Source organism: Salminus brasiliensis, chromosome 15 (assembly GCF_030463535.1).
Source record: "Salminus brasiliensis chromosome 15, fSalBra1.hap2, whole genome shotgun sequence".
NCBI lineage: Eukaryota > Metazoa > Chordata > Actinopteri > Characiformes > Bryconidae > Salminus > Salminus brasiliensis.
The window spans coordinates 17043328-17070965 of NC_132892.1; positions in this window are offsets into that span (position 1 = coordinate 17043328).

The window sequence follows — 27638 nt, forward strand, 5'->3', positions numbered from 1 at the left end:
ACATATACTGACTTTATTTTCTTTTTTGTCGTACAGTTTCCCAGGATTCCATTATCAACTCCCTCTATGAAGGTGGACAATCAAGGGTCTAGGGTCTGACTGTTGGTAAACAGCTGTGATACTGGTAAGTGGTTATTCAGTACATATACTGACTTTTTTTTCTTTTTTGTCGTACAGTTTCCCAGGATTCCATTACTGACTCCCTCTCTGAAGGTGGACTATCAAGTGTCTAGGGTCTGAGTGTTCGTAAACAGCTTTGATACAAGTAAGTGATTATTCAGTTCATATACACGTATCCACTTTTTTTTCTTTTTTGTCATACACTTTCCCAGGATTCTATTACCGACTCCCTCTCTGAAGGTGGACTATCAAGTGTCTAGGGTCTGACTGTTCGTGAACAGCTGTGATACAGGTAAGTGATTATTCAGTTCATATACACGTATCCACTTTTTTTTCTTTTTTGTCATACAGTTTCCCAGGATCCTGTTACCGACTCCCTCTCTGAAGGTGCACTATCAAGGGTCTAGGGTCTGACTGTTCGTAAACAGCTTTGATACAGGTAAGTGATCATTCAGTTTCTATACACGTATTGACTTTTTTTTTCTTTTTTGTCATACAGTTTCCCAGGATTCTATTACCGACTCCCTCTCTGAAGGTGGACTATCAAGGGTCTAGGGTCTGACTGTTCGTGAACAGCTGTGATACAGGTAAGTGATCATTCAGTTTCTATACACGTATTGACTTTTTTTTTCTTTTTTGTCGTACAGTTTCCCAGGATCCCGTGAAGGTTGAAACGACTAACAAGGATTTCTCCATCTGCATCTCCATTCTCTACTATGACTGGCTGGCAGGTATTCTGTCCATCTTTAACTGTGTGAGTCTGACTGTTCGTAATAGCTTTGATACAGGTAAGTGATCATTCAGTTTCTATACATGTATTGACTTTTTTTTCTTTTTTTGTCGTACGGTTTCCTAGCATCCCGTGACCGACTCCCTCTCTGAAGGTGGAAACGACTAACAAGAGTCTATCCATTTTCTTCTCACTTCACAACTCTATATAGGTAAATACAGCTATATTCTGTCCATCTTCAGCTGTGTGAGGCTGAATGTTCGTGAACAGCTGTGATACAGGTAAGTGATCATTCAGTACATATACTGACTTTTTTTTTTCTTTTTTGTCGTACAATTTCGCAGGATCCCATTACCGACTACCTTTATGAAGGTGGACAATCAAGGGTCTAGGGTCTAACTTTTGGTAAACAGCTGTGATACTGGTAAGTGATCATTTAGTACATGTATTGACTTTTTTTTTTTCATTTTTGTCGTACAGTTTCGCAGGATCCCATTACCGACTCCCTTTCTGAAGGTGGACTATCAAGGGTCTAGGGTCTGACTGTTCGCAAACAACTTTGATACAGGTAAGTGATCATTCAGTTTCTATACATGTATTGACTTTTTTTTCTTTTTTGTCGTACGGTTTCCCAAGATCCCGTGACCGACTTGTTCTCTGAAGGTGGAAACGACTAACGTGTCTATCCATTTGCTTCTCACTTCACAACTATATATAGGTAAATACTGCTATATTCTGTCCGTCTTCAGCTGTGTGAGGCTGAATGTTCGTAAACAGCTTTTATACAAGTAAGTGATTATTCAGTTTCTATACATGTATTGCCTTTTTTTTTTTTTTATCATACAGTTTCCCAGAATCCTGTGATCGACTCCCTCACTGAAGGTGGACTAACCAAGGTCTTTACATCTGCATCTCCATTTACAACTGTGACTGGCTGGCTGGTATTCATTCCATCTTCAACTGTGTGAGGCTGACTGTCTGTAAACAGCTGTTATACAGGTAAGTGATCATTCAGTTTCTATACACGTATTGACTTTTTTTTCTTTTTTTGTCGTACAATTTCCCAGGATCCCGTGACCGACTCCCTCTATGAAGGTGGACAATCAAGGGTCTAGGGTCTGACTGTTGGTAAACAGCTGTGATACTGGTAAGTGATCATTCAGTACATATACTGACTTTTTAGTGATCATTCAGTTTCTATACACGTATTGACTTTTTTTTCTTTTTTGTCATACAGTTTCCCAGGATTCTTTTACCGACTCCCTCTCTGAAGGTAGACTATCAAGGGTCTAGGGTCTGACCGTTTATGAACAGCTTTGATACAGGTAAGTGATTATTCAGGTTCTATACATGTATTAACTTTTTTTTTTTTTTTTGTCGTACAGTTTCCCAGGATCCCGTGACCGACTCCCTCTCTGAAGGTGGAAACGACTAACAAGGATTTTTCCATCTGCATCTCCATTCCCTACTATGACTGGCTGGCTGGTATTCTGTCCACCTTCAACTGTGTGAGGCTGACTGTTTGATCACTTACCTGTATAACAGCTGTTTACATTCAGTTTCTATACATGTATTGACTTTTTTTTCTTTTTTGTCGTACAGTTTCCTAGGATCCCGTGAAGGTGGAAACGACTAACAAGGATTTCTCCATCTGCATCTCCATTTACAACTGTGACTGGCTGGCAGGTATTCTGTCCATCTTCAACTGTGTAAGGCTGACTGTTCGTAATAGCTTTAATACAGGTAAGTGATCATTCAGTTTCTATACATGTATTGACTTTTTTTTCTTTTTTGTCGTACAGTTTCCTAGCATCCCGTGACCGACTCCCTCTCTGAAGGTGGAAACGACTAACAAGAGTCTATCCATTTTCTTCTCACTTCACAACTCTATATAGGTAAATACAGCTATATTCTGTCCATCTTCAGCGGTGTGAGGCTGAATGTTCGTAAACAGCTGTTATACAGGTAAGTTATTGTTCAGTTTCTATACACGTATTGACTTTTTTTTTTTTTCTTTTTTTGTCGTACAGTTTCCCTAGGAATCCATTATCAACTCCCTCTATGAAGGTGGACAATCAAGGGTCTAGGGTCTGACTGTTCGTAAACAGCTGTGATACAGGTAAGTGATCATTCAGTTTCTATACACGTATTGACTTTTTTTCTTTTTTGTTGTACAGTTTCGCAGGATCCTGTTACCGACTCCCTCTATGAAGGTGGACAATCAAGGGTCTAGGGTCTGAGTGTTCGTGAACAGCTGTGATATAGGTAAGTGATCATTCAGTACATGTATTGACTTTTTTTTTCTTTTTTGTCATACAATTTCCCAGGATCCCATTACCGACTCCCCCTCTGAAGGTGGACTATCAAGAGTCTAGGGTCTGACTGTTCGTGAACAGCTGTGATACAGGTAAGTGATCATTCAGTTTCTATACACGTATTGACTTTTTTTTTCTTTTTTGTCGTACAGTTTCCCAGGATCCCGTGAAGGTTGAAACGACTAACAAGGATTTCTCCATCTGCATCTCCATTCTCTACTATGACTGGCTGGCAGGTATTCTGTCCATCTTTAACTGTGTGAGTCTGACTGTTCGTAATAGCTTTGATACAGGTAAGTGATCATTCAGTTTCTATACATGTATTGACTTTTTTTTCTTTTTTTGTCGTACGGTTTCCTAGCATCCCGTGACCGACTCCCTCTCTGAAGGTGGAAACGACTAACAAGAGTCTATCCATTTTCTTCTCACTTCACAACTCTATATAGGTAAATACAGCTATATTCTGTCCATCTTCAGCTGTGTGAGGCTGAATGTTCGTGAACAGCTGTGATACAGGTAAGTGATCATTCAGTACATATACTGACTTTTTTTTTTCTTTTTTGTCGTACAATTTCGCAGGATCCCATTACCGACTACCTTTATGAAGGTGGACAATCAAGGGTCTAGGGTCTAACTTTTGGTAAACAGCTGTGATACTGGTAAGTGATCATTTAGTACATGTATTGACTTTTTTTTTTTCATTTTTGTCGTACAGTTTCGCAGGATCCCATTACCGACTCCCTTTCTGAAGGTGGACTATCAAGGGTCTAGGGTCTGACTGTTCGCAAACAACTTTGATACAGGTAAGTGATCATTCAGTTTCTATACATGTATTGACTTTTTTTTTCTTTTTTGTCGTACGGTTTCCCAAGATCCCGTGACCGACTTGTTCTCTGAAGGTGGAAACGACTAACGTGTCTATCCATTTGCTTCTCACTTCACAACTATATATAGGTAAATACTGCTATATTCTGTCCGTCTTCAGCTGTGTGAGGCTGAATGTTCGTAAACAGCTTTTATACAAGTAAGTGATTATTCAGTTTCTATACATGTATTGCCTTTTTTTTTTTTTTATCATACAGTTTCCCAGAATCCTGTGATCGACTCCCTCACTGAAGGTGGACTAACCAAGGTCTTTACATCTGCATCTCCATTTACAACTGTGACTGGCTGGCTGGTATTCATTCCATCTTCAACTGTGTGAGGCTGACTGTCTGTAAACAGCTGTTATACAGGTAAGTGATCATTCAGTTTCTATACACGTATTGACTTTTTTTTCTTTTTTTGTCGTACAATTTCCCAGGATCCCGTGACCGACTCCCTCTATGAAGGTGGACAATCAAGGGTCTAGGGTCTGACTGTTGGTAAACAGCTGTGATACTGGTAAGTGATCATTCAGTACATATACTGACTTTTTAGTGATCATTCAGTTTCTATACACGTATTGACTTTTTTTTCTTTTTTGTCATACAGTTTCCCAGGATTCTATTACCGACTCCCTCTCTGAAGGTAGACTATCAAGGGTCTAGGGTCTGACCGTTTATGAACAGCTTTGATACAGGTAAGTGATTATTCAGGTTCTATACATGTATTAACTTTTTTTTTTTTTTTTGTCGTACAGTTTCCCAGGATCCCGTGACCGACTCCCTCTCTGAAGGTGGAAACGACTAACAAGGATTTTTCCATCTGCATCTCCATTCCCTACTATGACTGGCTGGCTGGTATTCTGTCCACCTTCAACTGTGTGAGGCTGACTGTTTGATCACTTACCTGTATAACAGCTGTTTACATTCAGTTTCTATACATGTATTGACTTTTTTTTCTTTTTTGTCGTACAGTTTCCTAGGATCCCGTGAAGGTGGAAACGACTAACAAGGATTTCTCCATCTGCATCTCCTTTTACAACTGTGACTGGCTGGCAGGTATTCTGTCCATCTTCAACTGTGTAAGGCTGACTGTTCGTAATAGCTTTAATACAGGTAAGTGATCATTCAGTTTCTATACATGTATTGACTTTTTTTTCTTTTTTGTCGTACAGTTTCCTAGCATCCCGTGACCGACTCCCTCTCTGAAGGTGGAAACGACTAACAAGAGTCTATCCATTTTCTTCTCACTTCACAACTCTATATAGGTAAATACAGCTATATTCTGTCCATCTTCAGCGGTGTGAGGCTGAATGTTCGTAAACAGCTGTTATACAGGTAAGTTATTGTTCAGTTTCTATACACGTATTGACTTTTTTTTTTTTCTTTTTTTGTCGTACAGTTTCCCTAGGAATCCATTATCAACTCCCTCTATGAAGGTGGACAATCAAGGGTCTAGGGTCTGACTGTTCGTAAACAGCTGTGATACAGGTAAGTGATCATTCAGTTTCTATACACGTATTGACTTTTTTTCTTTTTTGTTGTACAGTTTCGCAGGATCCTGTTACCGACTCCCTCTATGAAGGTGGACAATCAAGGGTCTAGGGTCTGAGTGTTCGTGAACAGCTGTGATATAGGTAAGTGATCATTCAGTACATGTATTGACTTTTTTTTTCTTTTTTGTCATACAATTTCCCAGGATCCCATTACCGACTCCCCCTCTGAAGGTGGACTATCAAGAGTCTAGGGTCTGACTGTTCGTGAACAGCTGTGATACAGGTAAGTGATCATTCAGTTTCTATACATGTATTGACTTTTTTTTCTTTTTTGTTGTACAGTTTCCCAGGATCCCGTGACCGAATCCCTCACTGAAGGTGGAAACGACTAACAAGGATTTTTCCATCTGCATCTCCATTCTCTACTATGACTGGCTGGCTGGTATTCTGTCCATCTTCAACTGTGTGAGGCTGAATGTTCGTAAACAGCTGTTATACAGGTAAGTGATTGTTCAGTTTCTATACATGTATTGACTTTTTTTTTTTCTTTTTTATTGTACAGTTTCGCAGGATCCCATTACCGACTCCCTCTATGAAGGTGGACAATCAAGGGTCTAGGGTCTGACCGTTGGTAAACAGCTGTGATACTGGTAAGTGATTATTCAGTATATATACTAACTTTTTTTTCTTTTTTGTTGTAAAGTTTCCCAGGATTCCATTACTGACTCCCTCTCTGAAGGTGGACTATCAAGGGTCTGAGTGTTCGTAAACAGCTGTGATACAAGTAAGTGATTATTCAGTACATATACTGACTTTTTTTTCTTTTTTGTCGTACAGTTTCGCAGGATCCCATTACCGACTCCCTCTATGAAGGTGGACAATCAAGGGTCTAGGGTCTGACTGTTGGTAAACAGCTGTGATACTGGTAAGTGATTATTCAGTACATATACTGACTTTTTTTTCTTTTTTCTTGTACACTTTCGCAGGATCCTGTTACCAACTCCCTCTCTGAAGCTGCACTATCAAGGGTCTAGGGTCTGACTGTTCGTAAACAGCTTTGATACAAGTAAGTGATTATTCAGTTTCTATATACGTATTGACTTTTTTTCTTTCTTGTCATACAATTTCCCAGGATCCCATTTCGGACTCCCCCTCTGAAGGTGGACTATCAAGGGTCTGGGGTCTGACTGTACGTAAACAGCTGTGATACTGGTAAGTGATCATTCAGTACATGTATTGACTTTTTTTTCTTTTTTGTTGTACAGTTTTGCAGGATCCCATTACCGAATCCCTCTATGAAGGTGGACAATCAAGGGTCTAGGGTCTGACTGTTGGTAAACAGCTGTGATACAGGTAAGTGATCATTCAGTACATGTATTGACTTTTTTTTTCTTTTGTCGTACATTTTCCCAGGATTCCATTACTGACTCCCTCTTTGAAGGTGGACTATCAAGGGTCTAGGGTCTGACTGTTGGTAAACAGCTGTGATACTGGTAAGTGATTATTCAGTACATATACTGACTTTTTTTTCTTTTTTGTTGTACAGTTTCGCAGGATCCTGTTACCGACTCCCTCTCTGAAGGTGGACTATCAAGGGTCTAGGGTCTGAGTGTTCGTGAACAGCTGTGATACAGGTAAGTGATCATTCAGTACATGTATTGACTTTTTTTTTCCTTTTTGTCGTACAGTTTCGCAGGATCCCATTACTGACTCCCTCTCTGAAGGTGGACTATCAAGGGTCTGAGTGTTCGTAAACAGCTGTGATACAAGTAAGTGATTATTCAGTACATATACTGACTTTTTTTTCTTTTTTGTCGTACAGTTTCGCAGGATCCCATTACCGACTCCCTCTATGAAGGTGGACAATCAAGGGTCTAGGGTCTGACTGTTGGTAAACAGCTGTGATACTGGTAAGTGATTATTCAGTACATATACTGACTTTTTTTTCTTTTTTCTTGTACACTTTCGCAGGATCCTGTTACCAACTCCCTCTCTGAAGCTGCACTATCAAGGGTCTAGGGTCTGACTGTTCGTAAACAGCTTTGATACAAGTAAGTGATTATTCAGTTTCTATATACGTATTGACTTTTTTTCTTTCTTGTCATACAATTTCCCAGGATCCCATTTCGGACTCCCCCTCTGAAGGTGGACTATCAAGGGTCTGGGGTCTGACTGTACGTAAACAGCTGTGATACTGGTAAGTGATCATTCAGTACATGTATTGACTTTTTTTTCTTTTTTGTTGTACAGTTTTGCAGGATCCCATTACCGAATCCCTCTATGAAGGTGGACAATCAAGGGTCTAGGGTCTGACTGTTGGTAAACAGCTGTGATACAGGTAAGTGATCATTCAGTACATGTATTGACTTTTTTTTTCTTTTGTCGTACATTTTCCCAGGATTCCATTACTGACTCCCTCTTTGAAGGTGGACTATCAAGGGTCTAGGGTCTGACTGTTGGTAAACAGCTGTGATACTGGTAAGTGATTATTCAGTACATATACTGACTTTTTTTTCTTTTTTGTTGTACAGTTTCGCAGGATCCTGTTACCGACTCCCTCTCTGAAGGTGGACTATCAAGGGTCTAGGGTCTGAGTGTTCGTGAACAGCTGTGATACAGGTAAGTGATCATTCAGTACATGTATTGACTTTTTTTTTCCTTTTTGTCGTACAGTTTCGCAGGATCCCATTACCGACTCCCTTTATGAAGGTGGACAATCAAGGGTCTAGGGTCTAACTTTTGGTAAACAGCTGTGATACTGGTAAGTGATTATTCAGTACATATACTGACTTTTTTTTCTTTTTTCTTGTACAGTTTCGCAGGATCCTGTTATCGACTCCCTCTCTGAAGGTGGACTATCAAGGGTCTAGGGTCTGAGTGTTCGTGAACAGCTGTGATACAGGTAAGTGATCATTCAGTACATGTATTGACTTTTTTTTTTCTTTTTTGTCGTACAGTTTCGCAGGATCCCATTACCGACTCCCTCTATGAAGGTGGACAATCAAGGGTCTAGGGTCTGACTGTTGGTAAACAGCTGTGATACTGGTAAGTGATTATTCAGTACATATACTAACTTTTTTTTTCTTTTTTGTTGTACAGTTTCGCAGGATCCCGTGACCGACTCCCTCTATGAAGGTGGACAATCAAGGGTCTAGGGTCTGACTGTTGGTAAACAGCTGTGATACTGGTAAGTGATTATTCAGTACATATACTGACTTTATTTTCTTTTTTGTTGTACAGTTTCGCAGGATCCTGTTACCGACTCCCTCTCTGAAGGTGGACTATCAAGGGTCTAGGGTCTGAGTGTTCGTAAACAGCTGTGATTCAGGTAAGTGATCATTCAGTACATGTATTGACTTTTTTTTTTTCTATTGTCGTACAGTTTCGCAGGATCCCATTACCGACTCCCTCTATAAAGGTGGACAATCAAGGGTCTAGGGTCTGACTGTTGGTAAACAGCTGTGATACTGGTAAGTGATTATTCAGTACATATACTGACTTTTTTTTCTTTTTTCTTGTACACTTTCGCAGGACCCTGTTACCGACTCCCTCTCTGAAGGTGCACTATCAAGGGTCTAGGGTCTGACTGTTCGTAAACAGCTTTGATACAAGTAAGTGATTATTCAGTTTCTATACACGTATTGACTTTTTTTCTTTCTTGTCATACAATTTCCCAGGATCCCATTTCGGACTCCCCCTCTGAAGGTGGACTATCAAGGGTCTAGGGTCTGACTGTTGGTAAACAGCTGTGATACTGGTAAGTGATTATTCAGTACATATACTAACTTTTTTTTTCTTTTTTGTTGTACAGTTTCGCAGGATCCCGTGAACGACTCCCTCTATGAAGGTGGACAATCAAGGGTCTAGGGTCTGACTGTTGGTAAACAGCTGATACTGGTAAGTGATTATTCAGTACATATACTGACTTTATTTTCTTTTTTGTTGTACAGTTTCGCAGGATCCTGTTACCGACTCCCTCTCTGAAGGTGGACTATCAAGGGTCTAGGGTCTGAGTGTTCGTGAACAGCTGTGATACAGGTAAGTGATCATTCAGTACATGTATTGACTTTTTTTTTCTTTTTTGTCGTACAGTTTCGCAGGATCCCATTACCGACTCCCTTTATGAAGGTGGACAATCAAGGGTCTAGGGTCTGACTGTTGGTAAACAGCTGTGATACTGGTAAGTGATTATTCAGTACATATACTGACTTTTTTTTCTTTTTTGTCGTACAGTTTCCCAGGATCCCGTGAAGGTTGAAACGACTAACAAGGATTTCTCCATCTGCATCTCCATTCTCTACTATGACTGGCTGGCAGGTATTCTGTCCATCTTGAACTGTGTGAGTCTGACTGTTCGTAATAGCTTTGATACAGGTAAGTGATCATTCAGTTTCTATACATGTATTGACTTTTTTTCTTTTTTGTCGTACAGTTTCCTAGCATCCCGTGACCGACTCCCTCTCTGAAGGTGGAAACGACTAACAAGAGTCTATCCATTTTCTTCTCACTTCACAACTCTATATAGGTAAATACAGCTATATTCTGTCCATCTTCAGCTGTGTGAGGCTGAATGTTCGTAAACAGCTGTTATACAGGTAAGTGATTGTTCAGTTTCTATACATGTATTGACTTTTTTTTCTTCTTGTCGTACAGTTTCCCAGGATTCCATTATCAACTCTCTCTATGAAGGTGGACAATCAAGGGTCTAGGGTCTGACTGTTGGTAAACAGCTGTGATACTGGTAAGTGATTATTCAGTATATATACTAACTTTTTTTTCTTTTTTGTTGTACAGTTTCGCAGGATCCCATTACCGACTCCCTCTATGAAGGTGGACAATCAAGGGTCTAGGGTCTGACTGTTGGTAAACAGCTGTGATACTGGTAAGTGATTATTCAGTACATATACTGACTTTTTTTTCTTTTTTGTCGTACATTTTCCCAGGATTCCATTACTGACTCCCTCTCTGAAGGTGGACTATCAAGGGTCTAGGGTCTGAGTGTTCGTAAATAGCTGTGATACAGGTAAGTGATCATTCAGTACATGTATTGACTTTTTTTTTCTTTTGTCGTACAGTTTCGCAGGATCCCATTACCTACTCCCTCTATGAAGGTGGACAATCAAGGGTCTAGGGTCTGACTGTTGGTAAACAGCTGTGATACTGGTAAGTGATTATTCAGTACATATACTAACTTTTTTTTCTTTTTTGTTGTACAGTTTCGCAGGATCCTGTTACCGACTCCCTCTATGAAGGTGGACAATCAAGGGTCTAGGGTCTGACTGTTGGTAAACAGCTGTGATACTGGTAAGTGATTATTCAGTACATATACTGACTTTTTTTTCTTTTTTGTCGTACATTTTCCCAGGATTCCATTACTGACTCCCTCTCTGAAGGTGGACTATCAAGAGTCTAGGGTCTGAGTGTTCGTAAACAGCTGTGATACTGGTAAGTGATCATTCAGTACATATACTGACTTTATTTTCTTTTTTGTTGTACAGTTTCGCAGGATCCTGTTACCGACTCCCTCTCTGAAGGTGGACTAACCAAGGTCTTTATATCTGCATCTCCATTTACAACTATGACTGGCTGGCTGGTATTCTGTCCATCTTCAACTGTGTGAGGCTGACTGTCCGTAATAGCTTTGAGACAGGTAAGTGATCATTCAGTTTCTATACACGTATTGACTTTTTTTCTTTTTTGTTGTACAGTTTCGCAGGATCCTGTTACCGACTCCCTCTATGAAGGTGGACAATCAAGGGTCTAGGGTCTGAGTGTTCGTGAACAGCTGTGATACAGGTAAGTGATCATTCAGTACATGTATTGACTTTTTTTTTCTTTTTTGTCATACAATTTCCCAGGATCCCATTACCGACTCCCCCTCTGAAGGTGGACTATCAAGAGTCTAGGGTCTGACTGTTCGTGAACAGCTGTGATACAGGTAAGTGATCATTCAGTTTCTATACATGTATTGACTTTTTTTTTGTGTTATACAGTTTCCCAGGATCCCGTGACCGAATCCCTCACTGAAGGTGGAAACGAATAACAAGGATTTTTCCATCTGCATCTCCATTCTCTACTATGACTGACTGGCTGGCTGGTATTCTGTCCATCTTGAAATGTGTGAGTTTGACTGTTCGTAATAGCTTTGAGACAGGTAAGTGATCATTCAGTTTCTATACATGTATTGACTTTTTTTTCTTTTTTGTCGTACATTTTCCCAGGATTCCATTACTGACTCCCTCTCTGAAGGTGGACTATCAAGGGTCTAGGGTCTGAGTGTTCGTAAACAGCTTTGATACAAGTAAGTGCTTATTCAGTTCATATACACGTATCCACTTTTTTTTCTTTTTTGTCATACACTTTCCCAGGATTCTATTACCGACTCCCTCTCTGAAGGTGGACTATCAAGTGTCTAGACTCTGAGTGTTCGTAAACAGCTGTGATACAGGTAAGTGATCATTCAGTACATGTATTGACTTTTTTTTTTCTTTTGTCGTACAATTTCGCAGGATCCCATTACCGACTCCCTCTATGAAGGTGGACAATCAAGGGTCTAGGTCTGACTGTTGGTAAACAGCTGTGATACTGGTAAGTGATTATTCAGTACATATACTGACTTTTTTTTCTTTTTTCTTGTACACTTTCGCAGGATCCTGTTACCGACTCCCTCTCTGAAGGTGCACTATCAAGGGTCTAGGGTCTGACTGTTCGTAAACAGCTTTGATACAAGTAAGTGATTATTCAGTTTCTATACACGTATTGACTTTTTTTTTTCTTTTTTGTCGTACAGTTTCCCAGGATCCCGTGACCGACTCCCTCTCTGAAGGTGGAAACGACTAACAAGTGTCTATCCATTTTCTTCTCACTTCACAACTCTATATAGGTAAATACAGCTATATTCTGTCCATCTTCAGCTGTGTGAGGCTGAATGTTCTTAAACAGCTGTTATACAGGTAAGGGACTGTTCAGTTTCTATACATGTATTGACTTTTTTTTTTTTCTTTTTGTCGTACAGTTTCCCAGGATTCCATTATCAACTCCCTCTATGAAGGTGGACAATCAAGGGTCTAGGGTCTGACTGTTGGTAAACAGCTGTGATACTGGTAAGTGATTATTCAGTATATATACTAACTTTTTTTTCTTTTTTGTTGTACAGTTTCGCAGGATCCCGTTACCGACTCCCTCTATGAAGGTGGACAATCAAGGGTCTAGGGTCTGACTGTTGGTAAACAGCTGTGATACTGGTAAGTGATTATTCAGTACATATACTGACTTTTTTTTCTTTTTTCTTGTACACTTTTGCAGGATCCTGTTACCGACTCCCTCTCTGAAGGTGCACTATCAAGGGTCTAGGGTCTGACTGTTCGTAAACAGCTTTGATACAAATAAGTGATTATTCAGTTTCTATACACGTATTGACTTTTTTTCTTTCTTGTCATACAATTTCCCAGGATCCCATTTCGGACTCCCCCTCTGAAGGTGGACTATCAAGGGTCTAGGGTCTGACTGTTCGTAAACAGCTGTGATACTGGTAAGTGATCATTCAGTACATGTATTGACTTTTTTTTTCTTTTTTGTCGTACAGTTTCCCAGGATCCTGTGAAGGTTGAAACGACTAACAAGGATTTCTCCATCTGCATCTCCATTCCCTACTATGACTGGCTGGCAGGTATTCTGTCCATCTTGAACTGTGTGAGTCTGACTGTTCGTAACAGCTTTGATACAGGTAAGTAATCATTCAGTTTCTATACATGTATTGACTTTTTTTTCTTTTTTCTCGTACAGTTTCCTAGGATCCCGTGACCGACTCCCTCTCTGAATGTTGAAACGACTAACAAGAGTCTATCCATTTTCTTCTCACTTCACAACTCTATATAGGTAAATACAGCTATATTCTGTCCATCTTCAGCTGTGTGAGGCTGAATGTTCGTAAACAGCTGTTATACAGGTAAGTGATTGTTCAGTTTCTATACATGTATTGACTTTTTTTTCTTTTTGTCGTACAGTTTCCCAGGATTCCATTATCAACTCCCTCTATGAAGGTGGACAATCAAGGGTCTAGGGTCTGACTGTTCGTAAACAGCTGTGATACAGGTAAGTGATCATTCAGTTTCTATACACGTACTGACTTTTTTTTCTTTTTGTCGTACAGTTTCCCAGGATTCCATTACCGACTCCCTCTATGAAGGTGGACAATCAAGGGTCTAGGGTCTGAGTGTTCGTGAACAGCTGTGATACAGGTAGGTGATCATTCAGTACATGTATTGACCTTTTTTTTTCTTTTTTGTTGCACAGTTTCGCAGGATCCCATTACCGACTCCCTCTATGAAGGTGGACAATCAAGGGTCTAGGGTCTGAGTGTTCGTAAACAGCTGTGATACAGGTAAGTGATTATTCAGTACATATACTAACTTTTTTTTCTTTTTTGTTGTACAGTTTCGCAGGATCCTGTTACCGACTCCCTCTATGAAGGTGGACAATCAAGGGTCTAGGGTCTGAGTGTTCGTAAACAGCTGTGATACAGGTAAGTGATTATTCAGTACATATACTGACTTTTTTTTCTTTTTTGTCGTACATTTTCCCAGGATTCCATTACTGACTCCCTCTTTGAAGGTGGACTATCAAGGGTCTAGGGTCTGACTGTTGGTAAACAGCTGTGATACTGGTAAGTGATTATTCAGTACATATACTGACTTTTTTTCTTTTTTGTCGTACAGTTTCGCAGGATCCCGTTACCGACTCCCTCTATGAAGGTGGACAATCAAGGGTCTAGGGTCTGACTGTTGGTAAACAGCTGTGATACTGGTAAGTGATTATTCAGTACATATACTGACTTTTTTTTCTTTTTTCTTGTACACTTTTGCAGGATCCTGTTACCGACTCCCTCTCTGAAGGTGCACTATCAAGGGTCTAGGGTCTGACTGTTCGTAAACAGCTTTGATACAAATAAGTGATTATTCAGTTTCTATACACGTATTGACTTTTTTTCTTTCTTGTCATACAATTTCCCAGGATCCCATTTCGGACTCCCCCTCTGAAGGTGGACTATCAAGGGTCTAGGGTCTGACTGTTCGTAAACAGCTGTGATACTGGTAAGTGATCATTCAGTACATGTATTGACTTTTTTTTTCTTTTTTGTCGTACAGTTTCCCAGGATCCTGTGAAGGTTGAAACGACTAACAAGGATTTCTCCATCTGCATCTCCATTCCCTACTATGACTGGCTGGCAGGTATTCTGTCCATCTTGAACTGTGTGAGTCTGACTGTTCGTAACAGCTTTGATACAGGTAAGTAATCATTCAGTTTCTATACATGTATTGACTTTTTTTTCTTTTTTCTCGTACAGTTTCCTAGGATCCCGTGACCGACTCCCTCTCTGAATGTTGAAACGACTAACAAGAGTCTATCCATTTTCTTCTCACTTCACAACTCTATATAGGTAAATACAGCTATATTCTGTCCATCTTCAGCTGTGTGAGGCTGAATGTTCGTAAACAGCTGTTATACAGGTAAGTGATTGTTCAGTTTCTATACATGTATTGACTTTTTTTTCTTTTTGTCGTACAGTTTCCCAGGATTCCATTATCAACTCCCTCTATGAAGGTGGACAATCAAGGGTCTAGGGTCTGACTGTTCGTAAACAGCTGTGATACAGGTAAGTGATCATTCAGTTTCTATACACGTACTGACTTTTTTTTCTTTTTGTCGTACAGTTTCCCAGGATTCCATTACCGACTCCCTCTATGAAGGTGGACAATCAAGGGTCTAGGGTCTGAGTGTTCGTGAACAGCTGTGATACAGGTAGGTGATCATTCAGTACATGTATTGACCTTTTTTTTTCTTTTTTGTTGCACAGTTTCGCAGGATCCCATTACCGACTCCCTCTATGAAGGTGGACAATCAAGGGTCTAGGGTCTGAGTGTTCGTAAACAGCTGTGATACAGGTAAGTGATTATTCAGTACATATACTGACTTTTTTTTCTTTTTTGTCGTACATTTTCCCAGGATTCCATTACTGACTCCCTCTTTGAAGGTGGACTATCAAGGGTCTAGGGTCTGACTGTTGGTAAACAGCTGTGATACTGGTAAGTGATTATTCAGTACATATACTGACTTTTTTTCTTTTTTGTCGTACATTTTCCCAGGATTCCATTACTGACTCCCTCTCTGAAGGTGGACTATCAAGGGTCTAGGGTCTGAGTGTTCGTAAACAGCTGTGATACAGGTAAGTGATCATTCAGTACATGTATTGACTTTTTTTTTCTTTTGTCGTACAGTTTCGCAGGATCCCATAACCGACTCCCTCTATGAAGGTGGACAATCAAGGGTCTAGGGTTTGACTGTTGGTAAACAGCTGTGATACTGGTAAGTGATTATTCAGTACATATACTGACTTTTTTTTCTTTTTTGTTGTACAGTTTCGCAGGATCCTGTTACCGACTCCCTCTCTGAAGGTGGACTATCAAGGGTTTAGGGTCTGAGTGTTCGTGAACAGCTGTGATACAGGTAAGTGATCATTCAGTACATGTATTGACTTTTTTTTTCCTTTTTGTCGTACAGTTTCGCAGGATCCCATTACCGACTCCCTTTATGAAGGTGGACAATCAAGGGTCTAGGGTCTAACTTTTGGTAAACAGCTGTGATACTGGTAAGTGATTATTCAGTACATATACTGACTTTTTTTTCTTTTTTCTTGTACAGTTTCGCAGGATCCTGTTATCGACTCCCTCTCTGAAGGTGGACTATCAAGGGTCTAGGGTCTGAGTGTTCGTGAACAGCTGTGATACAGGTAAGTGATCATTCAGTACATGTATTGACTTTTTTTTTTTCTTTTTTGTCGTACAGTTTCGCAGGATCCCATTACCGACTCCCTCTATGAAGGTGGACAATCAAGGGTCTAGGGTCTGACTGTTGGTAAACAGCTGTGATACTGGTAAGTGATTATTCAGTACATATACTAACTTTTTTTTTCTTTTTTGTTGTACAGTTTCGCAGGATCCCGTGACCGACTCCCTCTATGAAGGTGGACAATCAAGGGTCTAGGGTCTGACTGTTGGTAAACAGCTGTGATACTGGTAAGTGATTATTCAGTACATATACTGACTTTATTTTCTATTTTGTTGTACAGTTTCGCAGGATCCTGTTACCGACTCCCTCTCTGAAGGTGGACTATCAAGGGTCTAGGGTCTGAGTGTTCGTAAACAGCTATGATACAGGTAAGTGATCATTCAGTACATGTATTGACTTTTTTTTTCTTTTGTCGTACAGTTTCGCAGGATCCCATTACCGACTCCCTCTATGAAGGTGGACAATCAAGGGTCTAGGGTCTGACTGTTGGTAAACAGCTGTGATACTGGTAAGTGATTATTCAGTACATATACTGACTTTTTTTTCTTTTTTGTCGTACATTTTCCCAGGATTCCATTACTGACTCCCTCTCTGAAGGTGGACTATCAAGGGTCTAGGGTCTGAGTGTTCGTAAACAGCTGTGATACAGGTAAGTGATCATTCAGTATATGTATTGACTTTTTTTTTTCTTTTGTCGTACAGTTTCGCAGGATCCCATTACCGACTCCCTCTATGAAGGTGGACAATCAAGGGTCTAGGGTCTGACTGTTGGTAAACAGCTGTGATACTGGTAAGTGATTATTCAGTACATATACTGACTTTTTTTTCTTTTTTCTTGTACACTTTCGCAGGACCCTGTTACCGACTCCCTCTCTGAAGGTGCACTATCAAGGGTCTAGGGTCTGACTGTTCGCAAACAGCTTTGATACAAGTAAGTGATTATTCAGTTTCTATACACGTATTGACTTTTTTTCTTTCTTGTCATACAATTTCCCAGGATCCCATTTCGGACTCCCCCTCTGAAGGTGGACTATCAAGGGTCTAGGGTCTGACTGTTCGTAAACAGCTGTGATACTGGTAAGTGATCATTCAGTACATGTATTGACTTTTTTTTTCTTTTGTCGTACAGTTTCGCAGGATCCCATTACCGACTCCCTTTATGAAGGTGGACAATCAAGGGTCTAGGGTCTAACTTTTGGTAAACAGCTGTGATACTGGTAAGTGATTATTCAGTACATATACTGACTTTCTTTTCTTTTTTCTTGTACAGTTTCGCAGGATCCTGTTATCGACTCCCTCTCTGAAGGTGGACTATCAAGGGTCTAGGGTCTGAGTGTTCGTGAACAGCTGTGATACAGGTAAGTGATCATTCAGTACATATACTAACTTTTTTTTTCTTGTTGTACAGTTTCGCAGGATCCCGTGACCGACTCCCTCTATGAAGGTGGACAATCAAGGGTCTAGGGTCTGACTGTTGATAAACAGCTGTGATACTGGTAAGTGATTATTCAGTACATATACTGACTTTATTTTCTATTTTGTTGTACAGTTTCGCAGGATCCTGTTACCGACTCCCTCTCTGAAGGTGGACTATCAAGGGTCTAGGGTCTGAGTGTTCGTGAACAGCTGTGATACAGGTAAGTGATCATTCAGTACATGTATTGACTTTTTTTTTCTTTTGTCGTACAGTTTCGCAGGATCCCATTACCGACACCCTCTATGAAGGTGGACAATCAAGGGTCTAGGGTCTGACTGTTGGTAAACAGCTGTGATACTGGTAAGTGATTATTCAGTACATATACTGACTTTTTTTTCTTTTTTCTTGTACAGTTTCGCAGGATCCTGTGACCGACTCCCTCTCTGAAGGTGGACTAACCAAGGTCTTTACATCTGCATCTCCATTTACAACTGTGACTGGCTGGCTGGTATTCTGTCCATCTTCAACTGTGTGAGGCTGACTGTTCGTAAACAGCTGTGATACAGGTAAGTGATCATTCAGTACATGTATTTACTTTTTTTGTTCTTTTTTGTTGTACAGTTTCCCAGGATCCCGTGACCGACTCCCTCTCTGAAGGTGGAAACGACTAACAAGGATTTTTCCATCTGCATCTCCATTCTCTACTATGACTGGCTGGCTGGTATTCTGTCCATCTTGAACTGTGTGAGTCTGACTGTTCGTAATAGCTTTGATACAGGTAAGTGATCATTCAGTTTCTATACATGTATTGACTTTTTTTTTCTTTTTTGTCGTACAGTTTCCTAGCATCCCGTGACCGACTCCCTCTCTAAAGGTGGAAACTACTAACAAGAGTCTATCCATTTTCTTCTCACTTCACAACTCTATATAGGTAAATACAGCTATATTCTGTCCATCTTTAGCTGTGTGAGGCTGAATGTTCGTAAACAGCTGTTATACAGGTAAGTGATCATTCAGTACATGTATTGACTTTTTTTTCTTCTTGTCGTACAGTTTCCCAGGATTCCATTACCGACTCCCTCTATGAAGGTGGACAATCAAGGGTCTAGGGTCTGAGTGTTCGTAAACAGCTGTGATACAGGTAAGTGATCTTTCAGTACATGTATTGACTTTTTTTTTTCTTTTGTCGTACAGTTTCGCAGGATCCCATTACCAACTCCCTCTCTGTAGGTGGACTATCAAGGGTCTAGGGTCTGAGTGTTCGTAAACAGCTGTGATACTGGTAAGTGATTATTCAGTACATATACTGACTTTTTTTTTTCTTTTTTGTCGTACAGTTTCCCAGGATCCCGTGACCGACTCCCTCTCTGAAGGTGGACTAACCAAGGTCTTTACATCTGCATCTCCATTTACAACTTTGACTGGCTGGCTGGTATTCTGTCCATCTTCAACTGTGTGAGGCTGACTGTCCGTAAACAGCTTTGATACAGGTAAGTGATCATTCAGTTTCTATACATGTATTGACTTTTTTTTTCTTTTTTTGTCGTACAGTTTCCCAGGATCCCGTGACCGACTCCCTCTATGAAGGTGGACAATCAAGGGTCTAGGGTCTGACTGTTGGTAAACAGCTGTGATACTGGTAAGTGATTTTTCAGTTCATATACTGACTTTATTTTCTTTTTTGTCGTACAGTTTCGCAGGATCCTGTTACCGACTCCCTCTCTGAAGGTGGACAATCAAGGGTCTAGGGTCTAACTTTTGGTAAACAGCTGTGATACTGGTAAGTGATTATTCAGTACATATACTGACTTTTTTTTTTCTTTTTTGTCGTACAGTTTCGCAGGATCCCATTACCGACTTCCTCTATGAAGGTGGACAATCAAGGGTCTAGGGTCTGACTGTTGGTAAACAGCTGTGATACTGGTAAGTGATTATTCAGTACATATACTGACTTTTTTTTCTTTTTTGTCGTACAGTTTCCCAGGATCCCGTGACCGACTCCCTCTCTGAAGGTGTAAACGACTAACAAGGATTTTTCCATCTGCATCTCCATTCTCTACTATGACTCTCTGGCTGGTATTCTGTCCATCGTCAACTGTGTGAGGCTGACTGTCCGTAAACAGCTGTTATACAGGTAAGTGATCATTCAGTTTCTATACACGTACTTTTTTTTTTTTTCTTTTTTGTCGTACAGTTTCCCCGGATCCCGTGAAGGTTGAAACGACTAACAAGGATTTCTCCATCTGCATCTCCATTCTCTACTATGACTGGCTGGCAGGTATTCTGTCCATCTTGAACTGTGTGAGTCTGACTGTTCGTAATAGCTTTGATACAGGTAAGTGATCATTCAGTTTCTATACATGTATTGACTTTTTTTCTTTTTTTGTCGTACGGTTTCCTAGCATCCCGTGACCGACTCCCTCTCTGAAGGTGGAAACGACTAACAAGAGTCTATCCATTTTCTTCTCACTTCACAACTCTATATAGGTAAATACAGCTATATTCTGTCCATCTTCAGCTGTGTGAGGCTGAATGTTCGTAAACAGCTGTGATACTGGTAAGTGATTATTCAGTACATATACTGACTTTATTTTCTTTTTTGTCGTACAGTTTCCCAGGATTCCATTATCAACTCCCTCTATGAAGGTGGACAATCAAGGGTCTAGGGTCTGACTGTTGGTAAACAGCTGTGATACTGGTAAGTGATTATTCAGTACATATACTGACTTTATTTTCTTTTTTGTCGTACAGTTTCCCAGGATTCCATTACTGACTCCCTCTCTGAAGGTGGACTATCAAGTGTCTAGGGTCTGAGTGTTCGTAAACAGCTTTGATACAAGTAAGTGATTATTCAGTTCATATACACGTATCCACTTTTTTTTCTTTTTTGTCATACAGTTTCCCAGGATCCTGTTACCGACTCCCTCTCTGAAGGTGCACTATCAAGGGTCTAGGGTCTGACTGTTCGTAAACAGCTTTGATACAGGTAAGTGATCATTCAGTTTCTATACACGTACTGACTTTTTTTTTCTTTTTTGTCATACAGTTTCCCAGGATTCTATTACCGACTCCCTCTCTGAAGGTGGACTATCAAGGGTCTAGGGTCTGACTGTTCGTGAACAGCTGTGATACAGGTAAGTGATCATTCAGTTTCTATACACGTATTGACTTTTTTTTTCTTTTTTGTCGTACAGTTTCCCAGGATCCCGTGAAGGTTGAAACGACTAACAAGGATTTCTCCATCTGCATCTCCATTCTCTACTATGACTGGCTGGCAGGTATTCTGTCCATCTTGAACTGTGTGAGTCTGACTGTTCGTAATAGCTTTGATACAGGTAAGTGATCATTCAGTTTCTATACATGTATTGACTTTTTTTTTCTTTTTTTGTCGTACGGTTTCCTAGCATCCCGTGACCGACTCCCTCTCTGAAGGTGGAAACGACTAACAAGAGTCTATCCATTTTCTTCTCACTTCACAACTCTATATAGGTAAATACAGCTATATTCTGTCCATCTTCAGCTGTGTGAGGCTGAATGTTCGTAAACAGCTGTTATACAGGTAAGTGATTGTTCAGTTTCTATACACGTTCTGACTTTTTTCTTTTTTGTCGTACAGTTTCCCAGGATTCCATTACCGACTCCCTCTCTGAAGGTGGACTATCAAGGGTCTAGGGTCTGACTGTTGGTAAAGAGCTGTGATACTGGTAAGTGATTATTCAGTATATATACTGACTTTTTTTTCTTTTTTCTTGTACAGTTTTGCAGGATCCTGTTACCGACTCCCTCTATGAAGGTGGACAATCAAGGGTCTAGGGTCTGACTGTTGGTAAACAGCTGTGATACTGGTAAGTGATTATTCAGTTTCTATAGACGTATTGACTTTTTTTCTTTCTTGTCGTACAATTTCCCAGGATCCCATTTCGGACTCCCCCTCTGAAGGTGGACTATCAAGGGTCTAGGGTCTGACTGTTCGTAAACAGCTGTGATACTGGTAAGTGATCATTCAGTACATATACTGACTTTTTTTTCTTTTTTCTTGTACAGTTTCGCAGGATCCTGTTATCGACTCCCTCTCTGAAGGTGGACTATCAAGGGTCTAGGGTCTGACTGTTGGTAAACAGTTGTGATACTGGTAAGTGATTATTCAGTACATATACTGACTTTTTTTTCTTTTTTCTTGTACAGTTTCGCAGGATCCTGTTATCGACTCCCTCTCTGAAGGTGGACTATCAAGGGTCTAGGGTCTGAGTGTTCGTGAACAGCTGTGATACAGGCAAGTGATCATTCAGTACATGTATTGACTTTTTTTTTTCTTTTTTGTCGTACAGTTTCGCAGGATCCCATTACCGACTCCCTCTATGAAGGTGGACAATCAAGGGTCTAGGGTCTGACTTTTGGTAAACAGCTGTGATACTGGCAAGTGATTATTCAGTACATATACTGACTTTTTTTTCTTTTTTGTTGTACAGTTTCGCAGGATCCCGTGACCGACTGCCTCTATGAAGGTGGACAATCAAGGGTCTAGGGTCTGACTGTTGGTAAACAGCTGTGATACAGGTAAGTGATCATTCAGTACATGTATTGACTTTTTTTTTTTTCTTTTTTGTTGTACAGTTTCGCAGGATCCTGTTACCGACTCCCTCTCTGAAGGTGGAAACGACTAACAAGGATTTTTCCATCTGCATCTCCATTCTCTACTATGACTGGCTGGCTGGTATTCTGTCCATCTTCAACTGTGTGAGGCTGACTGTTCGTAAATAGCTGTGATACAGGTAAGTGATTATTCAGTTTCTATACATGTATTGACTTTTTTTTCTTTTTTGTCATACAATTTCCCAGGATCCTGTGACCGACTCCCTCTCTGAAGGTGGACTATCAAGGGTCTAGGGTCTGACCGTTTGGGAACAGGTTTGATACAGGTAAGTGATTATTCAGTTTCTATACACGTATTGACTTTTTTTCTTTTTTGTCATACAATTTCCCAGGATCCCGTGACCGACTCCCTCTCTGAAGGTGGACTAACCAAGGTCTTTACATCTGCATCTCCATTTACAACTGTGACTGGCTGGCTGGTATTCTGTCCAACTTCAACTGTGTGAGGCTGTTCGTAAACAGCTATGATACAGGTAAGTGATCATTCAGTACATGTATTTACTTTTTTTTGTTCTTTTTTGTTGTACAGTTTCACAGGATCCCGTGACCGACTCCCTCTCAGAAGGTGGAAACAACTAACAAGGAATATTTCCATCTGCATCTCCATTCTCTACTATGACTGGCTGGCTGGTATTCTGTCCATCTTCAACTGTGTGAGGCTGACTGTTCGTAAATAGCTGTGATACTGGTAAGTGATCATTCAGTTTCTATACACGTATTGACTTTTTTTTCTTTTTTGTCATACAGTTTCCTAGGATCCCGTGACCGACTCCCTCTCTGAAGGTGGAAACGACTAACAAGGATTTTTCCATCTGCATCTCCATTCTCTACTATGACTGGCTGGCTGGTATTCTGTCCATCTTGAACTGTGTGAGGCTGACTGTCCGTAAATAGCTGTGATACAGGTAAGTGATCATTCAGTTTCTATACATGAATTGACTTTTTTTTTCTTTTTTGTCGTACACTTTTCCAGGATCCCGTGACCGACTCCCTCTCTGAAGGTGGAAACGACTAACAAGGATTTCTCCATTCTCTACTATGACTGGCTTGCTGGTATTCTGTCCGTCTTCAACTGTGTGAGGCTGACTGTCCGTAAACAGCTGTTATGCAGGTAAGTGATCATTCAGTTTCTATACACGTATTGACTTTTTTTTCCTTTTTTGTCGTACAGTTTCCCAGGATCCCGTGACCGACTCCCTCTCTGAAGGTGGACTATCAAGGGTCTAGGGTCTGACTGTTCGTGAACAGCTTTGATACAAGTAAGTGATTATTCAGTTTCTATACATGTATTGACTTTTTTTTTTCTTTTTTGTCGTACAGTTTCCCAGGATTCTATTACCGACTCCCTCTCTGAAGGTGGACTAACCAAGGTCTCTACATCTGCATCTCCATTTACAACTGTGACTGGCTGGCTGGTATTCTGTCCATAATCAACTGTGTGAGGCTGACTGTTCGTAAACAGCTGTTATACACGTAAGTGATTATTCAGTTTCTATACATGTATTGACTTTTTTCTTTTGTCATACAGTTTCCCAGGATCCCGTGACCGACTCCCTCTCTGAAGGTGGAAACGAGTAACAAGGATTTTCCATCTGCATCTCCATTCCCTACTATGACTGGCTGGCTGGTATTCTGTCCATAATCAACTGTGTGAGGCTGACTGTCCGTAAACAGCTGTTATACAGGTAAGTGATCAATCAGTTTCTATACACGTATTGACTTTTTTTTTTCTTTTTTGTCGTACAGTTTCCCAGGATTCTATTACCGACTCCCTCTCTGAAGGTGGACTATCAAGGGTCTAGGGTCTGACTGTTCGTGAACAGCATTGATACAGGTAAGTGATTATTCAGTTTCTATACATGTTTTGACTTTTTTTTCTTTTTTGTTGTACAGTTTCCCAGGATCTCGTGACCGACTCCCTCTCTGAAGGTGGAAACGACTAACAAGAGTCTATCCATTTGCTTCTCACTTCACAACTATATATATATATGTAAATACAGCTATATTCTGTCCATTTTCAGCTGTGTGAGGCTGAATGTTCGTAACCAGCTGTTATACAGGTAAGTGATCATTCAGTTTCTATACATGTATTGGCTTTTTTTCTTTTTTGTCATACAGTTTCCCAGGATCACGTGACCGACTCCCTCTCTGAAGGTGGAAACGAGTAACAAGGATTTTTCCATCTGCATCTCCATTCCCTACTATGACTGGCTGGCTGGTATTCTGTCTATCTTCAACTGTGTGAAGCTGACTGTTTGTAAGCAGCTGTTATATAGGTAAGTGATTATTCAGTTTCTATACACGTATTGGCTTTTTTTTTCTTTTCTGTCGTACAGTTTCCCAGGATCCCGTGACCGACTCCCTCTCTGAAGTTGGACTAACCAAGGTCTCTACATCTGCATCTCCATTTACAACTGTGACTGGCTGGCTGGTATTCTGGCCATAATCAACTGTGTGAGGCTGACTGTTCGTAAACAGCTGTTATACAGGTAAGTGATTATTCAGTTTCTATACATGTATTGACTTTTTTTCTTTTTTGTCGTACAGTTTCCCAGGATCTCGTGACCGACTACCTCTCTGAAGGTGGACTATCAAGGGTCTAGGGTCTGACTGTTCGTAAACAGCTGTGATACAGGTAAGTGATCATTCAGTACATGTATTTATTTATTTTTTCTTTTTTGTTGTACAGTTTCCCAGGATCCCGTGACTGACTCCCTCTCTGAAGGTGGAAACGACTAACAAGGATTTCTCCATTCTCTACTATGACTGGCTGGCTGGTATTCTGTCCGTTTTCAACTGTGTGAGGCTGACTGTTCGTAAATAGCTGTGATACAGGTAAGTGATCATTCTGTACATGTACTAACTAAGTTTCTTTTTTGTCATGCAATTTCCCAGGATCCCGTGACCGACTCCCTCTCTGAAGGTGGACTAAGAAGGGTCTTTTCGTCTGCATTTCCAGGGGGGGGGGGTCACAGCAAAAACTTTTTAGAAGGGTTACAGCAGGACTGGGTAGGCAAAAGCAGCCAAACACAAATGCACTCGCACCAGCAGACAGCAGGGGGCAGCTCAACACATGGGGAAGAGAGAAGAAATGAAAGAAAAACTAAAAATAATGAAGAAAAGGTTTAGGTTTATATATGAATTTGAACAGTATTGTAACACCGCTGTTTCTTACAGAGTGGGATTGGACTTAAAAAAAAAAAACATGTAAAAAAGCCAGCACAGTTCACAGAACAGCTCATGATCCAAAGCAGACCACATCCTCTGTAAAACACGAATGGCCAAGTCAGTCACCTGATCTCAACCCAACTGAGCACGCATTTCACTTGTTAACGACTAAACTTCAGACAGAAAGGCCCACAAACACACAGCAACTGGAAACCGCTGCAGTAATGGCCTGACAGATCATTAAAAAGGAGGAGAAACAGCATCTGGTGATATCCATGAGTTCAAGACTTCAGGTGTAGCAGACTGGGGGGAAAAAAAGTTAAATTATTTTCAGTAACAAGAAATAGGGCCCCTTTAATATTTTTATTTTATTTTTCTTTATTTCATTTGTTTGGATTACATTTAGGCTGGTTTAAACCTCAGTATAATTATCATTCTACTGTTATTAGTTTGGACTAAGGCTAATAGGTCATTTTCGTTTCTCCCAGTAGAGGCGCTCTTAGGCATCAGTGGTAAAGGACCTCCAGCCTCTGGCTCGGTTAGTGGTTCAGAATAAAGCTTTTGCCACAGGCTGATGACTCATTAACCTGTGTGCTGGTTTCTTCCTCGTCATGTAGAGGAATGAAAATGTCCCTACATACATTTTAGTGGTGAATCTATACTCTAATATGTTGATGAAGCCTTGTGCCATGTCTTAGTCCAAGTTAAATGTGTTTTGGTTAAGTTATATCGAGTGAATGAGAAGATGGAAAATATGTTAGCCATTTAGCTTAGCATAGGGGCATGTTTTAATCTGAGAATCCCACTCTTAGTACTTTTATATGTTCTGTAATCCAGTGTTTTTACTAAAAAGTCTAAAACATTTGATACAACACAAGTTTAGGAGTTTAAAGAAGTGTATTTCCATTATTTTGAGCTTCTTTAACAGCAGCATTTTCTCTTTATCTTAAGCAGTAGCTCAGCTGCATAGCTTGGTACAGTCAGAGGTGCAGTGAAGTTCTTTGGACTGTGTGTTTTGTGTTCAATTCTGTTCAAGTGTTTGTGTCTAGTATTATATATGTCAGCCACAAAATCTAAAAGGAGCTTTATATTGGAAAGCTGGTTTATTTTCTATAAATATGTTATGATAAAATAACCATTATGCTCAATTTATCTTACCTCAGCTAAACATCAGTGAAGACGTTACTAATCCACTCAGCCAACATGTAGATAAAGAGTACATGTACATAACATTTTTAACATGTTTAAACATCTGGACATTTGATCTTCATTTGAGTATTGAGAGATGGAGGTAATGTAACTAAATGTAACTAAAATGTAATTAATAGAAATGCAATTTACCTGACAAGTCAGGACTCCTCCACATTTATTACTACTTAAAATTACTAAAATCAGCTAAATCAGCAGCAGCACATCAGCTATAGATGATTAGAGCATGGTTAGAGCAATCCATAACATGAGAATTACAGAGAATTACAGAAGAGACAGTTCATAGTTTGGGTTTTCACTGATTATTGTGTTCATATATACAGGCGAGGAGAGCAGGGCACACACACACAGTTTGATATTTTGGATCATTTAATTCAGGAAAGTATTTCAGAAATATGAATAATATTGTTTACATAAACAACCTGCACAAATAAACAAGTTAACAATTCAGCTCAAAGCACTGATTATTAAATCACAATACTGCTTATGAAATCAAATGGGTCAAATGAAGAGCTTTGAGACACAATGAGATAAAACAGTAAATAGTCACAGAGAAAAGAACAGTTCATATAAGATGTTGTGTAAAAAATGACTAATGAGGTTATTTAGGTGTTAAGTTCATACTGATGTGACTTTACAGGGCTTCTCTGTTCTGTAGTCAGTGTTTCTATAGTTTCTCACTTCAGAAATGGGACAGGTTGTGTGAACACGGCTCTTCTGCAAAGCATACTGTGGATTATTCTAGTTACAATATTCAAAAAGAAGTGTATGCTTTACAGTGTGCTTTGCAGAAGAGCCGTGTTCACTCACCTTTTTTAA